Source organism: Bos taurus, chromosome 23 (assembly GCF_002263795.3).
Source record: "Bos taurus isolate L1 Dominette 01449 registration number 42190680 breed Hereford chromosome 23, ARS-UCD2.0, whole genome shotgun sequence".
Taxonomy (NCBI): Eukaryota; Metazoa; Chordata; class Mammalia; order Artiodactyla; family Bovidae; genus Bos; species Bos taurus.
In genome coordinates this window covers 8,418,245-8,439,213 of record NC_037350.1, presented here as the reverse complement: position 1 = coordinate 8,439,213, position 20,969 = coordinate 8,418,245, and the positions used below count along the sequence as shown (strand labels likewise).

The window sequence follows — 20,969 nt, the reverse complement described above, 5'->3', positions numbered from 1 at the left end:
AAGCCAGGAAAGAGTGATTCAGCGCAGAGGCAGTGTTACCATGGGCTACTGATGAGGTATATGGGATGAAGATTGACAGTTGATGTTAATTGGTGACCTTGATAAGGGAATGAAGTTCTGTTTATGGTGGGTTCAAGGGGAGAGTGGATAAAGAAATATACCAGTTATTATAGACAATTTTGTTGAATAATTTTGCTATAAAGAAGACCAGTAGATAGACGGGGGATATAGAGTCAAGGGATGGTTTTGTTTTATTTTTTCTTAAGGGAGAAATTAAAGCATGTTATATGCTGATGGAAATGATCTGATCTGGGAGAGAAGTAAAATATGACGCAGAAGAGAATGGGGAGAATTGTCGGAGCAGTGTTCTTAAGTAGGGCACAGAGAAGATCTCACGCACAGATGACGGGGCTGGAGCGCAGACATTGCCTCTGTAGACAAGGAGGAGAGGCAGGGCGAGTGGGCATGGATGCTGGTAGGTGGGTGAACCTAGGGATGGAAACATGTGGATGTTCTGTATTCTCAGCAAAACACATCAAGAGATTTAGGGTTGTGTAGTTAAGGGTAACACACAACGTCAGGTGTAGTTGTGAAATGGCAAAGAAGCTGCAAAGGGACTGTCTGGGCTAATGTAATACAGCAGCAAATTAGGCTACTTACGAGTTTCACATTTGGTTATCTCAAGTGAATTCTAGGGTTAATCATTACAGAGCTTCCATTTTTGTTCAAGATTCTCAATGAATGAGATATACTTAAATTTCTTCAAGTTTATTTAAACTTATAACATCTTATCCTCCATGTCAGGGAACATCTTTAAATGTACTGTCTGATTAGGGTGTGATGTTTTATATGTGCTGGAATGATTAGGTTTCACACTAGGTTTTACCTTAGAATTATCCTTGTTTTGATGGTCATATTATACCTTACAGTTTTTTTTTTTTAAGTACTGCATAAAAGTATTAGAAAAGTTTATTAACAGGAAATTGAAAGGGTAAAACTAGTTGATTACATCAAGTGTTTATATGCTAATAACACTAATGAAATCAACAACCATCAATTATATAAAATGTGTTTTTTAACTTTGGTATAAAGTGCAAATCTGTAAAAACAAAGACGAAATAATTTCTTTCTTTTTTTTGGCTGAGCTGTGCAGCTTATAAAATCTCAGTTCCTGACCAGGAATTGAACCTAAGTCACAGCAGTGAAAGCCCTGAGTACTAACTACTAGAACACCAGGGAACTCCCTCAAATGATTGCTAAATAAGGAAGAAATGCAGACGAATTCATAACTCACATTTTTGTCAAGTTATCCATTCCTGGAACTGTTTAAGGACTTTGCCTAATCCATGATTTTTTTTTTAATACATTTGAAATTATGTTACTTAATATTTACTCTTTTGAATGAAACCCTAATTTATCTCCATTATTGAAGTGTATAATTAATGCAAAAGCCTTCAAACAGTTAACTTTAGGAGAAGCAGTAAAATACGACGGAAACCAATTCCGCATCATCCACGCTTTTGCAGTTCTTTCTTTGCCCTTGATCCTCAGCATGCCGTACATACATCATCATGGTTTTTTTTATGTTTACAAATGATGCTGTAGACTTGTGTTTTTGTTTTTAATTTTATTGGAGTATAGTTGCTTTAGTGTTGGGTTTCTGCTGTACAGCAAAGTGACTCAGTTTGCTGGTCTTATTTCATGTATCAGTTTGAAAAGATGATACATAGGTGATGACCCCTTTTCACTCTCATGTGGAGGGAGCTTTCCTGCATGGCTGAGTTGGGATTTGTGGCGCTCGTCCTGGTTGGTGTCACCTCTTACAGGCAGGCAGTGACCGCGCTCAGAAGGAGCTGCCTAGCTTCTGGAGTGGTCAGCCAGTCAGCTCACTGTCGCACTTGCTCCCCTGCCTGCCCCAGCTCTTACACTTTTGTAGGTTGGGTCTAGTGTCCTTAGCGTGTTCTTTTGCATCCTGGATTGATGGTGGAACTTTTTGGTAATGATAATTGTCTTGGTTGTGCACAGGAAGATCACAGCCCGTTCTACAGAATCGGCACTGCATTTTGGACTAATAATTCTGAAGATGGCTGGGGTTAAAGCTCAGGCTTTACCAGAAAAGCCACATGTATAAGCAAAGCTTTTCCCTGGGAGTACAGAAGAACTGGAAGGTGTCACCTAATTCCACTTATAGGCCATATGCTGACAGATAAAGAAGTAGATGACTGATTTAAAAAAAAAGTCTATACACATTTTAAGATACTGGCAGGCAAATTATACAATGAATTTGACACCAAGGTCTCTACCAAAGGAAAGTTAGCTGTGTGCAATGATAGACATGAAAGCCTCCTCAGGGGCTCTGACACTTGAGGCTAGTGTAAGACACACTGAATGACTTATGTAAACATTTGGTCAGTGTCACCATGCTTGTGATTAATTGACAGTACAGGGTACCACCTTAAGTCTTCTAGTAACTAACAGGTAAAGAGCCACAGAAGAGGGATTACTTGATAAGTGGTCTCGTATATATAGGCAGGTTGCTCAGGATTTGATAAACACCAGAATGGGGCTAATGGTAGCAGGGGAATTAGTTAAATACAAGGGCAAACATCTGACACCAGTGACAGTCGGCAAATAAACACTGTAATAGGCTATCAAGTCTTTCCTTAAAGATGGGCTCCATCTGTCTAAAGTTGAATTGCAGCCTTTCCCGCAGGTAGAGAATGATCTAGTTTTCAGAAAGTCTCCCTCCTGTCTAGCCCTGGTTTTATAATTAGCAAATGATAAAGTAGTCTTAAGAACTTGCCTTACTAGATTAAAAAATAATTCCTTTAAATCTTTTCTTTAGTTGAACTTGGCAATTTCAGTGCCCTTATTCAGCTTTTGAGTAGATAGTCTTATTCTTATGATTTTAGTAATTAATGAAGAATAGTTACTGCAAAGAAATTCCTTAAAAGGAATTTTAAAATTTATTTACTTTCCTGCTCTGGTGTTAGTGGCCAATTTTATGTTTAAAAATATGATTTGAAAGTATAGTAGGACCTCTTTTTTTTGTTTGTTAAGAAGAACCTTCTTAGTTCAGGCTTATCTGCCAGTAATGATGCCAGTTATCAGTTGGAACAACATATCATGGGGCTTTCTTGATTCACAGGTACATATTTATACAGTATTAGAGTATTTCCTCGGAGAAGGCAGTGGCACCCCACTCCAGTACTCTTGCCTGGAGAATCTCATGGACGGAAGGAGCCTGGAGGCTGCAGTCCATGGGGTAGTGAAGAGTCGGACATGACTGAGCGCCTTTACTTTCACTTTTCACTTTAACGCATTGGAGAAGAAAATGGCAACCCTCTCCAGTGTTCTTGCCTGGAGAATCCCAGGAACGCGGGAGCCTGGTGGGCTGCCGTCTATGGGGTCACACAGAGTCAGACACAACTGAAGCAACTTAGTAGCAGCAGCAGCAGCAGCAGCAGCAGAGTATTTCCTGGCGGGGTGGGGGTGTCCTCCCTGTTTGGCTTTACATGACAAGAGTGATCTGTAGTTAACACAGATTATTTTCATATGAACAAGTGCTTGAGGGTATTCACTGTTTTTGTTTTGTTTTAACTCTTCTGTTGATTTACTTAGCAGGGCATAGAATAAAAGTTAATTTTTTACTTGGCTTCTCAGTTATAAACTTGGATTAATGATGTCTGAATAATTCATGAAGCCCGTGCCAAGTGCTTCATGTGCTTTTTTGTTTAGAATGTATTTTGATAAATTTAGTCTCCTTGCTGGCCATTTGTTTCTTAGGGTCTTATGACGTTCTAAGAAATACTGAATGAATGTTCCAGACGTCACTGTCTAGTTACATGAATTGTTCGGCTGAATGATAAACAATGTCATTTAAATAAGATTTAATTTCCAGCTTCTGCTTTATGCCTGTCACCGAGAAGTTTTGATAAAATAAAAAGATAAGCTCTTTTAATGTCAATTTACTGCATGATACAAAGTGAATGGCCCTGTGATGATGTCTGGAATACGTTGCAGAAGGAATGCTAGTGGTGATCACAAGGGAAGCAGAATGGAGCGAAGTCCTGGGGCCTCTGCTGAGGCATCCCTGATAGAAAATCCACTTGCCTGCCAATTGGAGTGGGAACTGAAAGGAAGTTCCTGGGATCTGGCAGGGAATTTATCCCCAAGTGCCTTCCAGTCCTTTGATGTTGATTTGGGGGAGGGAGGAGGAGAAGCAACCACTAAAGAAGAGTGAGACAGGACCAGGGTGTGGATTTATGCGGTTATTTTTGGTTGGTAATCATGATACTTCCATCACAGGAATGTTGAGTACTCCAATATCTCAAAGGAAAGACTCTCTAAAAGGGAATAAATAAGAATGATTTCTCTGTAGCAACTTGCAGGAAATTGAGACTAAAATAACAAACAATTTTCTTTTTAATTTATAATGTGTTTTATTATAAGAATTTGAAAACAATTCCCCTGGTAGTCTTAGATAGTAATCATTCAACAACCACTTTTAAAATGCTGGCTTCCTGCCAGGTACTGTACAGAATGCTTAGTGTCCACTTGATAAGCAGAAATATGGACTCCACTCTAATGAAGTATATAGTCAGTCACGTTCAGAAATGTTTGACCGCAGACTTGGTGTCATTGTCTAGGAAAAGAACATCAGTTAACAGGCACCATTGGACAAAAGACCTTGATATGGGGATGGTGGGCAGGGGTGACTTAGGAAGGTTGATAAGGACATTCCAGATTGAGGGAAAAGCATGTGAGAACACTCTGTAGTGCGAGGGTGCACAGAGTAGTTGAAGAACAAAATTAAGCCAGTGCTTCAGAGGTGCAGAGCGCAAGGATGAAGTGAGATTGGTGGGGCCAGACCAAGGAATTCAAATATACACAGAAGAGAGACACTTGGTGTGCTTACCTCGCTTTCATCAGTACTTGGTCAGTCCTGTTTCATCTATAGTTTCACCTATCTGATTACAGTTGTATTTTAAAAGTAATGGAAGGCATTTGAAGGGGTTTAATAAGAGCAGGGGTAGGTGGGAAGCTTGACTAGATTTTGTTTTAAAAGATGATTTGAACTACAGAAGAGGGAGCAGATTGGACAGGGAGAGTACATACGTTGGGAGATGAGTTAGGCAGTTACTGTAGTACTGTCCAAGTAAATGCCTGGAGTCAACTTAGAGGAGCTGAGAAAGGTGGACAGAGTTCAGAGATTTAGAGAGGAAGACCCCAGACCTGGTAACAGATCCAGTACGAGTGGTGACGGAGACGCAGAAGTTGGCTCTGGTGACTTCTGGGTTTCTGACTTGAACCTAGGATGACTGAAGGATCCTGACCTGGAAGGATGGTTGGTGGTGCCACGGTGTGAAGACCACATGGGAAGAAGGAAGGCTACCAGTTTTGCTCTCCTACCAGCTCTACAGACTTTGTGCCGTTCTGCAGGTTAAATGATGCATGGCTTCTCACCCTGAGGCCAAAGAACTAAGCTGAATTTGAAATGTGCTCTCTTATCCCTTCTTCAGAGCAAAGGTTATAGTCATGTTTGGGTTCAAAGAATGTCCTAAAGATGTCTCGTACAATGGTACCAAGAAGGCAGCAAAGTCTGTCCTAATGGGCAGGCACAGGCAGCGAGAAACATTTTCTTTGGACTTTGAGTAACACTTGCCATGTTCTTGGAGGAGTCACCAATTCTTTAAAATAAACCAGAAAAAAAATATAATTTTTTCTAAATATTGTTTTGGGGCCTTATTCAATCATTATTCCTTTTCTTTTTAATCTTGCAGGTAAAAGACTTACAATAAACTGCCTCTAGGAAATCTTGGATTTGTCTCTGAGATTATGAGTATTATGTATCTTAGCACAGGCGCGTGAATTAGTCCTTCCAGGAATAAGTCAGGATTAGCCTCTTATCTTTGGATCCTCTACCAGCTAGCTGCTTGATGCTGCTTACACTTCCCGAGAAGACCCTCTGGGCCTCTGCCCAATTCATGGCTAGCTGTAATCGTCTTTAGAAATTAAAAAAATCTCTTTACCATTTTGAGGTGGCATGTGATAAATATTTTAAGTAAAAAAGATGAATCACTTTAGATCAGTTTATTGGTTTTTCTCAGAGAGGCCTTCCCTGGCTCCCTTTAACGTCGCTCTCCGAGTCGCGTGCCGTCACACCCTGCTGTCGTCTTCTTCCTGGCAGCTCTTGCTGTCTCATGCTACATGTTCCCCTTTACGTGGCTCCTCCCTTAGCACAGAGTCCCTGAGAGCAGCCATCTCCTCTGTCTCGCTCACGGTGTGGCCCAGACGCATATGCATTCTCAAGAGAGAGTTTTTTAATAAATCAATGAATGTCAATATGTATTTCTACCTTTCTCTCATTTACCAGATAATTCACATAGTTTTAAATAATTGCCTGAGAAAAGCATGAATTGTCAACAAATAAATTGTTTGGTACCAATGCATATTAAAATGCACAATGAGATGTAACTCTGCATTATGTTTTACAAAATAGACAAAACTTGCTTATATGGCATGATGTTTGGGAAAATTTTTAAAAACTACTAGTTTATTTCATTATTTTAGAGTAATTTTATTTCTAAGTGATGAAAATCAATAGATTTCAGGATACTTTCTGCAAGTGTCTTTCGGTATATAACACTGAAGATATGAGTAACCTTTAATTCCCACTAATAAAAAGTTAAGATGGAACTTATTATTTTTTTATTATCATTCATCATTATATTTTTCTTTTTTGCTATTAGCTTTTTTGGGAAACAGTCATGATAGTTTACTTCTGAATATTTTAAATATAATGAAAGCAAATATAGCAGTTTTGTTTTCAAAACTCTTTTGAGGTATCAACCATTAAAAGATAGAGGTTTTGTAAAAAAAACAAAGCAGTGGCTTACTGAATACTTAGAGCATTTACACCTTCAATATTAATTTGAATATTACTTTTTGAAGTATGGGGACAACATGTTACATACAGATTTTCATCAGTTGAATGCAGTGTGCAAACCTGATAGAAATAACTTTTTAAACTTAAATAAGTTTTTTTTGACTGCTCTGAGTCCTCATCGCTTTGGGTGGGTTTCTCTCGCTGCAGTGAGTGGGGGCTGCTCTCTACTTGTGGTGCCCGGGCATCTCTTGTTGCGGAGCATGGACTCCAGAGCGCAGGCTCAGTGTTTGCGGCACACGAGCTTAGTTGCCCTGTGTCATGTGGCATCTTCCTGGACCAGAGATCAAACCCATGTCCCCTGCATTGGCAGGTGGATTCTTAACCACTGGACCACCAGGGAAGTCCAGGGAGAAATAATTTTGAAATAAATCTGCAGAGATATGCCTATGTTCCTTGTAAACTTACATTTTTATACTGGTATTCCTTCTCTATCCTATATTCAGCTAGTGATCTATTACAGGGTGTGACATGGTAATCATTTGTGTTGATGGATAGGATCTCAAACAATGGGTCGGATTTACATATTGATAAAATTACATATTTTTGTTAATTAGATTTATACACTGTCAAAAATTTTGATATTGTTAATAGTAAAAATACGTATTTAAAAATATAAGTACTTATGTTTTTAAAAGCTGCTACAGAAGGGAAAGAACAGGTTAAACTCCTGTTGGAAATATTGAAAATTATGCAGGAGTTTTTTCAGTGCTGGAGAACAAGGCCTGAGCTGCTGGGTGAGAGCAAAACCTTAGTTCATTTAAATTCAGTTATATTTGCAATGACGGACAATAAAGACAACTTAAGAGCTATTACAGTTTCCTATGCCAGTCTTGTTTTCTGAATTTTTACATGTTTTCTGAGTTTTTACAGTCATCTAAACTTGTTAATTGATGCCTGGAAAATCCCATGGATGGAGGAGCCTGGTAGGCTGCAGTCCATGGGGTCGTTAGGAGTCGGACACGACTGAGCGACTTCACTTTCACTTTTCACTTTCATGCATTGGAGGAGGAAATGGCAACCCACTCCAGTGTTCTTACCTGGAGAATCCCAGGGACGGGGGAGCCTGGTGGCTGCCGTCTATGGGGTCACACAGAGTCGGACACGACTGAAATGACTTAGCAGTAGCAGCAACAGAGATAGATAAAATTAGCCTTGGTAATATAGTAATTTGACAGCAGTAGAAAATACCAGTAGAGACATTTGTGACCTGAAACAAGGTGTGGTGAAGTTTAGTCTTTCTTGAGAACTTGACTCCATCTGGTTAGTTAGCAAATGGATCCTTGTGTAGCTTCCCAAGGATGAAGCTGGAAGGAGATATTGGGAGACAGTCAGGAGTCTTTGCCACATTTCCCTTCTTGATGCTTTCTCTGGGCTGCCACCCGATTACCCCCACCCTCAAATCAAGCAGGGAGTGTGAAGCAAGTTCCTTTTGCCTGGAGGCGTGGGTGCAGGGTGCGTGAAGGTGAGTGTGACAGCTGTAACTATCAAGATGGGTTGTAGGGTTCCATCCAGTGCAGCGGCAGAATCGGTGCTGGTCTTTGACTGCATTATTTTTTTCCTTTGTGAGGGTGATTGTGGGATAGGGATCATTTTACTGGCGTTTCAAGAGACTGATAGCTAGACTAATTTTGAACTGGACACGTGAAGGTTATAAATGTGCAATTACTAAAAATATGTGCTGGTCAGAACGCTCACCTCGTCATGTTTAATGCGTCTATTTTGGGCCCACTTCCCACTGCCAAGACTCCCTAATCTCCCACAACTGCTGAGTTTGCTGCTTACCCGTGTGATGAGCCTGCTTCCCTCTGTCCCTCGTTTTAATGGGATAGGATAAAACTTCAGTTCTTTATCAGTGCTGCGAGTGAATGAGGAGTTATGTCTGCCCTTTGTCTTTTTATTTCCCTTTGCCTGTTTGACACTTTTGCAAAAATATCTTGCATAGCTACCTTCCTCTAGTGGAAGTGACTAAATGCCAGTACTTGTTAGCTTGCAAAGGGGCCTAGGTAACCCCTTCCCCTTCTTGAGGTAAGTGTGTGGATCTGGAGGACTCCTGGGCCAGGCTGCCTTGGCATCGAATGAACGTTGGCATGCCTGCTGCTATGTAATGACCATAAACCGGTTATAAACATCTGTTGGCTTTCACTTACCCAAAAGAGTGGAGAGGAAGATGAAATTTTTGCTGATTTTGAGTGTTGTGATTGTTCCTCTGTATATTGAGCTTGTTTTGCACACTTAAACCACTTGCTCTCAGACTGAAGCTGCAGCAAGTGTAGTTTGCCTTTTATTCAGCTGCAGACTTGCCGGACTTTCATGAACGTGAGCTAATGGTGGATAGCACTATAGCAGTCAGACAGAGTTGGGTGTGGAGGAAAGAACATGGTTTAGAGTCACATCTGTAGTTCATGTCTGAGTTACCCTCTTGAAACCACAGTTCGTTGAAGTGTAAAATAGAAATATGTCCACTAACATCATCTCATTCCTTGGGTCATTGTGAGATGTAAGTGAGATTATATTTGCATGCATAGCACTTGAGACATTCTAAATTACAATAGAAATATTTGTTACTACTGTTACTAATAGTTCTGTGAGTTCAGGTTGAGCTTTAACTGGTCCTTAAAGGAATCCAGCAATAGCATTTTAAAATATATCTAATACCTTAAAAAATATTTTAATACTGATTTTTTTTGGTGGAGGAGTGGGGGATGCACTGTCCTGGCAGTACCGATGTACTGTGCAGCGTGTTTGATCTTAGCTCCCTGACCAGGGATCAGACCTGTGCCCCCTGCAGTGGGAGTGCGGAGTGCTGACCACTGGACCGCCAGGGAAGTCTAATACTTTTTCTAATAGACTTTATTTTTTAAAGCAGGTTTAGGTTCACAGCAAAGTCAAATGGAAAGTACAGCGTACCCATACACCCTCTGCCCCCACGTACTTACAACCTTGTGTTCACAAGTTTTCAGCCCCTTTGGGTAAACACAAAGGAGCATGATTGGTGAATCCTTTGCTAAGAGTGTGCTAAGTTTTTAAAGAAACCACCAAACCGTCGTCCAAAGTGGCCGCACAGTTTGCATTCCCACCAGCATTGAATGAGGATTCCAGTTTTTGCTTGCCATTCTCACCAGCCTTTGGTGTTTTCAGTGTTCTGGATTTTGGCTCTTCTAATAGGTGGGTCATGATATCTCATTTTTTTTTTTTTTTAAATTTGCAGTTTCCTAATGACAGATGAGGTTGAGCATCTTTCATATGTTTTATTTGTAATCTGTGTATCTTCTTTGGTGAGATGGCTGTTCAGGTCTTTTTCTTATTTTGAGTTCTTTGTATATTTTGCATAGGTTCTTCATCAAATACATCTTTTGCAGATGTTATCTCCCAGTTTGTGCCTTGTCTTGTCATTCTCTTGACACCCAATACTTTTTTACTTGTTTTCTGGGAGAAGGAGTGTGCTTAGTTGAGTTTTTCTTGGGGGGCGGGGGTGGGAGTGAGTTTACTATTTCCCACTCTTACTGGTCAGGTGTTCTGCCTTCCTTCAGAAGTTAGGTAATTACTAGGACATTCTTAAAACTAGTTTGCCACCTCATCCCACTTTAAAAAATGGAAAATAGCAAATGTTAATGAGAATGTGGAGAAATTGGGTACCTGTGTTGATGGGAATGTAAAATAGTTCAGTCACTATGGAAACAGTTTGGTGGTTCTTGAAAGCTGAACAAAATTATGTTTGACCCTGCAATTCCACTCCTAGTATACACCCAAAACAACTGAAAACAGGTTCTCAAATATTTGTACACAGATGTTCAACACTATTCACGATAGCCAAAGGTAGAAACAACCAAATGTCCATCAGTGAGTGGATAATTCAGGAGTAGCATATGCATACAATGGACTGTTACTAACCACGGAAAGGAATGAAGTACTGATAACATTGAGGGTGAACCTCAGAATCATGCTAAGTAAATGAAGCCAGACCTCTGATTACACATTGTGTGATTCCATTTATATGAAATATGCAAAATAGGCAAATCCATAGATGCAGAAAGCAGATTGATGGTTAACAGAAGCTGAAGGTCTGGGGTCTGGGGTGAAGAGTAAACTTAATGCTTCAGTTCAGTTCAGTCACTCAGTTATGTCTGACTCTTTGCAACCCCATGGACTGCAGTACGCCAGCCTTCCCTGTCCATCACCAACTCCTGGAGCTTGCTCAAACTCATGTCCATTGAGTTGGTGATGTTAATGTTTATGTTGTTAATGCTTATGAGGTTTTATTTTGGGGTGACAATGTTTTGGAGCTAGAGGTCATGGTTTCACAACATTGTAAATGTACTAAATGCCACCTAATTGTTCACTTTAAAATGGTTAATTTTGTTACGTGTACTTCAGTTTTTTAAAAACTAGTTTTAAGACTGTAGTAATTTTTTAAAGTTTTCTCTTAAAAATTTTCCTTTTAGAGTTGTCTGTTTTAAATAGCAAATGAATTATAATTCATTATGATTTCATGAATAAAAAGACTTTGTTTTCTACATACTTCATTGGGTGGGTGTTGGGAGGCCATTTCATTCTTCAAATGGTTTGGAGTCTAACTAAGAGACAAATTTAGGATCAGATTGTTAAAGTAAAAGTTTCAGAGGCACTGTAGAAATGTGGCCAAATTAGTTGTTCAGGAATGATGATTTTCCAAAGTTGGGCAGAGTAATTTTTGACTTGGCCTTTTTTTGATGGTTGAAAAAAGGAATGTCAAGATTAATTTTTAATTTTGATTTTCTTTGTGTTTAAGAGAATTCTTTAGATTTAAGAGAACTTTCATTAAAAATATATGGAACAGAGACTTCCCTGGTGGTCCAGCAGTTAAGACTCTGAGCTTCTACTGCAGGGGGCATGGGTTCAATCCCTGGTTGGGGAACTGAGATCCTGAATGTGACCAAAAAAATAATTTTTTTAAATTAAAAAATATGTAAAACAGATGAGTTAAAAATTAAGAAAAATCTCTGACCTCGCCTTTGGGGAAGAGAGAGGCTGGAGAGTGAGTTCAGTCACCAACAGCCGGTGATTTACTCTATCATGCCTATGTAATGAAGCCTCCATAAACACCCCAAAAGAGAGGGTTCGGAAAACTTCCAGACTGATGTGGAAGCTTGTGCCCTTTTCCCATAGCTTACCGTGTGCTGTCTCTTTCATCTGGTTGTCCTGACTTACATCCTTTTATAATAAATCAATAGTCTAGTAAGTAAAAAAAAAAAAAAAAAAAGATCTCTGGAAGAGATGTTCCAAGAATGGGCAGTTGGCTGCTAAATCCAGCTCTTTTATGGGTTAGCTAAAAAAAAAAAAAGGAGAAGATGGTAGGAGTAATGGCTTTTTAATGACTGATAAAAGAATACATACAAGTTCATACAGAAATAGATTTTTCCTGACATTACATTTTAAGATGCATTCATAGAGCAAATTATCATATGTAGGAAATTTGAGTGTATAATGACAATGCCTTTAAATGTGGTTTGTAGAAGATTCAGAGTTGTTCTTCTTTTGGTCATTTTATAATGTTTAAGGAGCTCTTAAGTTAAATTTATTTTTGAATAGGTAGTATATTTACATGGTTCAAAATTCAAAAGGCGTAAGTGGGATGCAGTGAAACTCATCCTTCTATACTTATCCCCCCAGGTACTCAGTTTCTTTCCTCATAAAACAACCTGTGTTATCAGTTCTTTTGACTCTTATAGTAGATGTTTGGTTATGTAAGATTTATTTATACTCGTTTTGTATAGATTTGGAGTAATTAAAACATCTTGGGTTTGTAATGAACCCCTTCTCTCCACATTTACTTCTGTTTATTCTGACTTTGAGAGCATTGGATTGTCTTCAAGTAAAGGACTCTTAGCTGAGAATTCTCAGTCTTAATGAAGTTGTTGCCTCATTTTCCTCTGTGATTTCTAGTGATAACTCCCTGATATTCCTAAATAGAGTAAATAAAGTGTAAGTTGTAGTAAAATGAAAACAGTTAAATTTAGTTCAGTTAGGAACATAAAACTTTGTGAAATACAGTACGTGAAATTATGTAAAACTATTTTCCTTTTAAAAATGATCTTTCCATCCTAACTCTTGTGTAGTTAAATGTTTTGTTCCTGGTGCACCGTGTATATCTGGCCCATTTTTTTGTTCTCATTTTTGTAAGAATGATAAGTTAGAATTCACACATATGTTGTCACAATTGCAAAAGAACAGTTGTTGTGACCTGCCTGCCCCTGCTTATTGCTCTTCTGGACCCGCTGTAAGGCATGTCTTTCCTGTCCATCTGTTCATGTCTCTATCTGGGCAGTATAGTTTAGCTGGGCAAGATACGGCAATGAAATGAATCATCATGGTTTACAATAATTAGTGTAAAGTAAAACTGTCTTTTTTGTTTTTAAAAATCATTTCTTCTTAGTCCTGTAATTGTGTTTATGTGTGGAATTAATATTATTTTAGTAGTAACCAACTGGTAAAAATTAGACTTTTTTAAAAATATTAAGCAATAAACATGCGTGTTCACTCAGTCATGTCTGACTCTTGTGTGACCGCATGGGCTATAGCCCGCCAGGCTCCTCTGTCCATGGGATTCTCCAGGCAAGAATACTGGAGTGGATTGCCATTCCCTTCTCCAGAGAATCTTCTTGACCTACGGATTGAACCTGCATCTCCTGAATATCCTGCATCTGTAGGTGGATTCTTTACCACTGAGCCACTTAGGAAGCCCTAGCAATAGGATAGAGTTATATCAATAACAGTAAAGAATAACCTTTAGAAATGGGCAGGATCTGTGCAAAGAAAATAAAAGTGTTATTGAGAGGATTTGAATAAATATTCTTAAGTAGAAAGGTTCAATACCATAAGATGTAAATTCTTGGTGAGTTAATCTATAAATTTAACTTGATTTTTGTAGAAATTACAAGCAGTTTTCTTTAAACCACAAGGGCAATTTCTAAAGTTCAAATGGATAAGGAAACATAGAGGAATAGCCAGTAAAATTCTGAAAAAGAAAAGTGAAGGTTGAGAGTGGTGATGTCTAGTCCATTTAAACCATACTGCAAAGTTAAATAGAATGCTAGGACTTCCCTGATGCTCTATGGCTAAGACTCTGAGCTCCCAGCACAGGGGGACCTATGTCAGGGAAAGTGAAAGTTGCTCAGTCATGTCTGACTCTTTGTTACCCCGTGGACTGTAGCCTCCAGGCTCCTCTTTCCATGGAATTCTCCAGGCAAGAATACCACAGTAGGTTGCTATGCCCTTTTTCAGAGGATATTCCCAACCCAGGGATCAAACCCAGGTCTCTCCTGCATTGCAGGTCAGGGAACTGGATCCTATATGCTGAAAGTATAAGATCCCACATGCTGCAGTGAAGATTGAAGAGCATATGTGCCCCAACTAAGACCTGGTGCAGCCAAATTTAAAAAAAAAAAAATATATATATATATATATATATATATATATAAAACTGTTGAACTAGATCACGAGTAGACAGACAATTCAACAGAACAGAATGCATGTAGGAACAACCAGTCATCTAGAAAAATATAAAATTGGATTCTTCACTATCAGGATAATTTCCATTATAGATAGGAAGTATATACATTTAAAAGACCATAAATTGCTAGAAGAAAGCATGGGATAATTTCATTGCAGTCTTAGACTGGGCTGCTGCTGCTGCTAAGTCACTTCAGTCGCATCCAACTCTGTGCGACCCCATAGACAGCAACCCACCAGGCTCCCCTGTCCCTGGGATTCTCCAGGCAAGAACACTGGAGTGGTTTGCCATTTCCTTCTCCAATGCATGAAAGTGAAAAGTGAAAGTGAAGTCGCTCAGTTGTGTCTGACTTTTAGTGACCCCATGGACTGCAGCCTACCAGGCTTCTCTATCCATGGGATTTTCCAGGCAAGAGTACTGGAGTGGGGTGCCATTGCATTAATTATGCTATCTAATTCAAGTCATAAAAGGAACGATTTGAAGGAACTATGTATGTGGAAAGCTACACCTTATTAATGGAGCAGAAGACATTACAGTTCTCCCCAGATTAATCTATTAGATTGTATGTTCCACAGAAGCAGGGTCTTTGTTTTGCTCATTGCTCTACCCACAGTGCCTCAGTGATTGGCACCGAGTAGGTACTAAGTGAATATTCATTGAATGAAAGTATGTGAATGTATGAATTCTACCTGTGTATTCACATATGGAAACTGGTTCGTGTATAGGGCTATTTATTGTAGCATTTAAAAAATAATTTTATTTATTTATGACTGTGCTGGGTATTCATTGCTGCACTGGCTTTTCTTTAGTTGTGGCAAGTATTATGTGGTGCACGGGCTTCTCATTGCGGTGGCTTCTCCTGTTGAGGATCACTGGTTCTAGGGCGCATGGGCTTCCATAGTTCAGGCTCCAGGCTCTAGAACACAGGCTCAATAGTTCTGGTGCACGGGCTTAGTTACTCTGCAGCATGTGGGATAGTCCCAGATCAGGATCCAAGACCTGTGTCTTTTGCATTGGCAGGTGAATACTTTACCACTGAGCCCACCAGGGAAGCTCTGTAGCATTGTTTTAACAGCAGAAACTAGAAATGCCCAAAATGTCTATCAAGAGAGCTTGTTAAATAAATTATGGTACATCAGTATAGTATAAAATTCTCCAGTGGCTCCTGTGGGATATCATTTACATGAAGGACCAGAACAAACAAAACTATCTGTGCTAGTATAATTCACAGTAGTGACTGTCTTTGAGTCAGGGATATAGACAGGAAAGACGCACATGGAACATGCTGGGGATATGGAAACATGCATCTTAGTAGGTGTGTGGGTTCAAGTATAAGTCAGGGTCATCATACTGTACCCTGATGATCTTTACATTCCAGTGTGCATGCATTTTGTCTTACAACAAAACACACAGTGTTAATAATCAAAATGACAGAAGTAAATGAATTTGACTATCAATTTAGTGGCATCATTTTACAGAGAATAAATCTTTCGTGTGACTTAAAAACAGTAGTTTGATCGACCATATCTAGTGGGATCTGTCCTTAGGCTAAGAAGAACTACAGAGAAATCTTAAATTGTGCTTAGTAGTTTTATGGTTAATAGTACTGTTAATTTGAAACTATTATAGGATAACTCAAATAGATAATTATCTTATTATTTTCAGCATAAAACACAAAAGCATAAAATACAAGAAGTTAAAAAGCTTGTGCTAAGTCACTTCAGTCGTGTCCGACTCTTTGTGACCCCATGAACTGGGGCCTACCAGGCTCCTCTATCTGTGGGATTTCCCAGACAAGGATACTGAAGTGGGTTGCTATTTCCTCCTCCAGGGGATCTTCCTGACCCAGAGATTAAACCCATGTCTCTTAGGTCATTGGCAGGTGGGTTCTTTACTACTAGCACCACCTGGGAAGCCCTTTAAAAAGCTTCAGATCAGATCAGATCAGTCGCTCAGTCGTGTCTGACTCTTTGCGACCCCATGAATCGCAGCACGCCAGGCCTCCCTGTCCATCACCAACTCTCGGTGTTCATTGAGACTCACGTCCATCGAGTCAGTGATGCCATCTAGCCATCTCATCCTCTCTTGTCCCCGTCTCCTCTTGCCCCCAATCCCACCCAGCATCAGAGTCTTTTCCAATGAGTCAACTCTTTGCATGAGGTGGCCAAAGTACTGGAGTTTCAGCTTTAGCATCATTCCTTCCAAAGAAATCCCAGGGCTGATCTCCTTCAGAATGGACTGGTTGGATCTCCTTGCAGTGCAAGGGACTCTCAAGAGTCTTCTCCAACACCACAGTTCAAAAGCATCAATTCTTTGGTGCTCAGCCTTCTTCACAGGCCAACTCACACATCCATACATGAACACAGGAAAAACCATAGCCTTGACTAGACGGACCTTTGTTGGCAAAGTAATGTCTCTGCTTTTGAATATGCTATCTAGGTTGGTCATAACTTTCCTTCCAAAGAGTAAGCGTCTTTTAATTTCATGGCTGCAGTCACCATCTGTAGTGATTTTGGAGCTCCAAAAAATAAAGTCTGCCATTGTTTCCACTGTTTCCCCATCTATTTCCCATGAAGTGATGGGACTGGATGCCATGATCTTCGTTTTCTGAATGTTGAGCTTTAAGCCAACTTTTTCACTCTCCTCTTTCACGCTCATCAAGAGGCTTTTGAGTTCCTCTTCACTTTCTGCCATAAGGGTGGTGTCATCTGCATATCTGAGGTTATTGATATTTCTCCCAGCAATCTTAATTCCAGCTTGTGTTTCTTCCAGTCCAGCGTTTCTCATGATGTACTCTGCATATAAGTTAAATAAACAGGGTGACAATATACAGCCTTGATGTACTCCTTTTCCTATTTGGAACCAGTCTGTTGTTCCATGTCCAGTTCTAACTGTTGCTTCCTGACCTGCGTACAAATTTCTCAAGAGGCAGATCAGGTGGTCTGGTATTCCCATCTCTTTCAGAATTTTCCACAGTTGATTGTGATCCACACAGTCAAAGGCTTTGGCATAGTCAATAAAGCAGAAATAGATGTTTTTCTGGAACTCTCTTGCTTTTTCCATGATCCAGTGGATGTTGGCAATTTGATCTCTGGTTCCTCTTCCTTTTCTAAAACCAGCTTGAACATCAGGAAGTTCACGGTTCACATATTGCTGAAGCCTGGCTTGGAGAATTTTGAGCATTACTTTACTAGCGTGTGAGATGAGTGCAATTGTGCAGTAGTTCGAGCATTCTTTGGCATTGCCTTTCTTTGGGATTGGAATGAAAACTGACCTTTCCAGTCCTGTGGCCACTGCTGAGTTTTCCAAATTTGCTGGCATATTGAGTGCAGCACTTTCACAGCATCATCTTTCAGGATTTGGAATAGCTCAACTGGAATTCCATCACCTCCACCAGCTTTGTTCGTAGTGATGCTTTCTAAGGCCCGCTTGATTTCACATTCCGGGATGTCTGGCTCTAGGTCAGTGATCACACCATCGTGATTATCTGGGTCTTGAAGATCTTTTTTGTACAGTTTTTCTGTGTATTCTTGCCATCTCTTTTTTATATCTTCTGCTTCTGTTAGGTCCATACCATTTCTGTCCTTTATCAAGCCCATCTTTGCATGAAATGTTCCTTTGGTATCTCTGATTTTCTTGAAGAGATCTCTAGTCTTTCCCATTCTGTTGTTTTCCTCTATTTCTTTGCATTGATCGCTGAGGAAGGCTTTCTTATCTCTTCTTGCTATTCTTTGGAACTCTGCATTCAGATGCTTATATCTTTCCTTTTCTCCTTTGCTTTTCGCTTCTCTTCTTTTCACAGCTATTTGTAAGGCCTCCCCAGACAGCCATTTTGCTTTCGTGCATTTCTTTTCCATGGGGATGGTCTTGATCCCTGTCTCCTGTACAATGTCACGAACCTCATTCCATAGTTCATCAGGCACTCTATCTATCAGATCTAGGCCCTTAAATCTATTTCTCACTTCCACTGTATAATCATAAGGGATTTGATTTAGGTCATACCTGAATGGTCTAGTGGTTTTCCCTACTTTCTTCAATTTAAGCCTGAATTTGGCAATAAGGAGTTCATGGTCTGAGCCACAGTCAGCTCCTGGTCTTGTTTTTGCTGACTGTATAGAGCTTCTCCATCTTTGGCTGCAAAGAATATAATCAATCTGATTTTGGTGTTGACCATCTGGTGATGTCCATGTATAGAGTCTTCTCTTGTGTTGTTGGAAGAGGGTGTTTGTTATGACCAGTGCATTTTCTTGGCAAAACTCTATTAGTCTTTGCCCTGCTTCATTCTGTATTCCAAGGCCAAATTTGCCTGTTACTCCAGGTGTTTCTTCCTACTTTTGCATTCCAGTCCCCTATAATGAAAAGGACATCTTTTTTGGGTGTTAGTTCTAAAAGGTCTTGTAGGTCTTCATAGAACCGTTCAACTTCAGCTTCTTCAGTGTTACTGGTTGGGGCATAGACTTGGATTACTGTGATATTGAATGGTTTGCCTTGGAAACGAGCAGAGATCATTCTGTTGTTTTTGAGATTGCATCCAAGTACTGCATTTCGGACTCTTTTGTTGATCATAATGGCTACTCCATTTCTTCTGAGGGATTCCTGCCCGCAGTAGTAGATATAATGGTCATCTGAGTTAAATTCACCCATTCCAGTCCATTTGAGTTCGCTGATTCCTAGAATGTCGACATTCACTCTTGCCATCTCTTGTTTGACCACTTCCAATTTGCCTTGATTCATGGACCTGACATTCCAGGTTCCTATGCAATATTGCTCTTTACAGCATCGGACCTTGCTTCTATCACCAGTCACATTTACAGCTGGGTATTCTTTTTGCTTTGGCTCCATCCCTTCATTATTTCTGCAGTTATTTCTCCACTGATCTCCAGTAGCATATTGGGCACCTACTGACCTGGGGAGTTCCTCTTTCAGTATCCTATCATTTTGCCTTTTCATACTGTTCATGGGGTTCTCAAGGCAAGAATACTGAAGTGGTTTGCCATTCCCTTCTCCAGTGGACCACATTCTGTCAGATCTCTCCACCATGACCTACCCATCTTGGGTGGCCCCACAGGCATGGCTTAGTTTCATTGAGTTAGACAAGGCTGTGGTCCTAGTGTGATTAGATTGACTAGTTTTCTGTGAGTATGGTTTCAGTGTGTTTGCCCACTGATGCCCTCTTGCAACACCTACTGTCTTACTTGGGTTTCTCTTACCTTGGGCGTGGGGTATCTTTTCATGGCTGCTCCAGCAAAGCGCAGGCATTGCTCCTTATCTTGGACGAGGGGTATCTCCTCACCGCCCCGCTTCCTGACCTTCAACGTGGGATAGCTCCTCTAGGCCCTCCTGCGCCCCGCAGCCACTGGTCCTTGGACGTGGGGTTGCTCCTCTTGGCTGCCTCCCCTGACCTCGGTGTGCGGTAGCTCCTCCCGGCCGCCGCCCCTGGCCTTGGGCGTGGAGGCGTGGGGTAGCTCCTCCTGCCTGCCGCCCCTGGCTTCGGGCTTAGGGGCGTGGGGTAGCTCCTCCCGGCTGCCGCCCCTGACCTCGGATGCGGGGTAACTCCTCTCGTCACCGCCCCTGACCTTGGACGCTGGGTATCTCCTCTCGGCACCCCACCCCCGACCTCGGACATGGGGTAGCTCCTGTCGGCCACCACCCTTCGGGCATGGGGTCCTCCCGGCTTCTGCCCCTGACCTCGGACACGGGGTGGCTCCTCTCGGCCATGCCGGTCGCAGCCGCCTGTGCTTAGCGCACCGGTCGCAAAGCTTAGTAGGCTTTAATTTTGAGGGGCTTCAAAACTTATTTTTTTGGACTCCAAAATCATTGCAGATGTTGACTGCAGCCATAAAATTAAAAGAGGCTTGCACCTTGGAAGAAAAGCTATGACCAACCTAGACAGCATATTAAAAAGCAGAGACATTACTTTGCCAACAAAGGTCCATCTAGTCAAAGCTATGGTTTTTCTAGTAGTCATGTATGGTTGTGAGAGCTGGACTATAAAGAAAGCTGAGCACCAAAGAGTTGATGCTTTTGAACTGTGATGTTGGAGAAAACTCTTGAGAGTCCCTTGGACTTCAAGGAGAGATCCAACCATTCCATCCTAAAGGAAATCCGTCTTGAATAGTCATTGGAAGGACTGACGCTGAAGCTGAAATTCCAGTACTTTGGCCACCTGATGTGAAAAACTGACTCATTGGAAAAGACCCTGATGCTGGGAAAGATTGAAGGCAGGAGCAGAAGGGGACGACAGAGGATGAGATGGTTGGATGGCATCACCAACTTGATGGACTTGAGTTTGGGTAAGCTTCGGGAGTTGGTGATGGACAGGGAAGCCTGGTGTGCTGCAGTCCATGGGGTCCCAAAGAGTTGGACATGTCTGAGCAACTGAACTGAGGCTTTAAATATGAAATGGAAATATTCATATGACCCGTAATTTTTTTTTTCAATTATTATTCTTTTATTTTTTTCTAATAATACAAATTTCCTGTCTGTTATTGAAAAACCTAAGGAACAATGACAATGCAGTGGCAGCCATTA

General features: G+C 40.7%; 1 protein-coding gene and 1 long non-coding RNA gene across 3 annotated transcripts in view; one reads left to right on the top strand and one right to left on the bottom strand.

Annotated features, from left to right (window-relative positions):
- Window positions 1-20,969, top strand: part of NUDT3 (nudix hydrolase 3) — a 123,194-nt gene that overhangs the window by 29,315 nt on the left and 72,910 nt on the right. The gene's annotated exons all lie outside the window — the stretch shown is intronic.
- LOC107131710 (uncharacterized) overlaps window positions 6,079-20,969 on the bottom strand; it is a 43,751-nt gene continuing 28,860 nt past the window's right edge. The window contains exon 3 of the long non-coding RNA XR_009492512.1: window positions 6,079-12,254. This is a non-coding gene — a long non-coding RNA (uncharacterized lncRNA). The remainder of the gene's footprint in view (window positions 12,255-20,969) is intronic.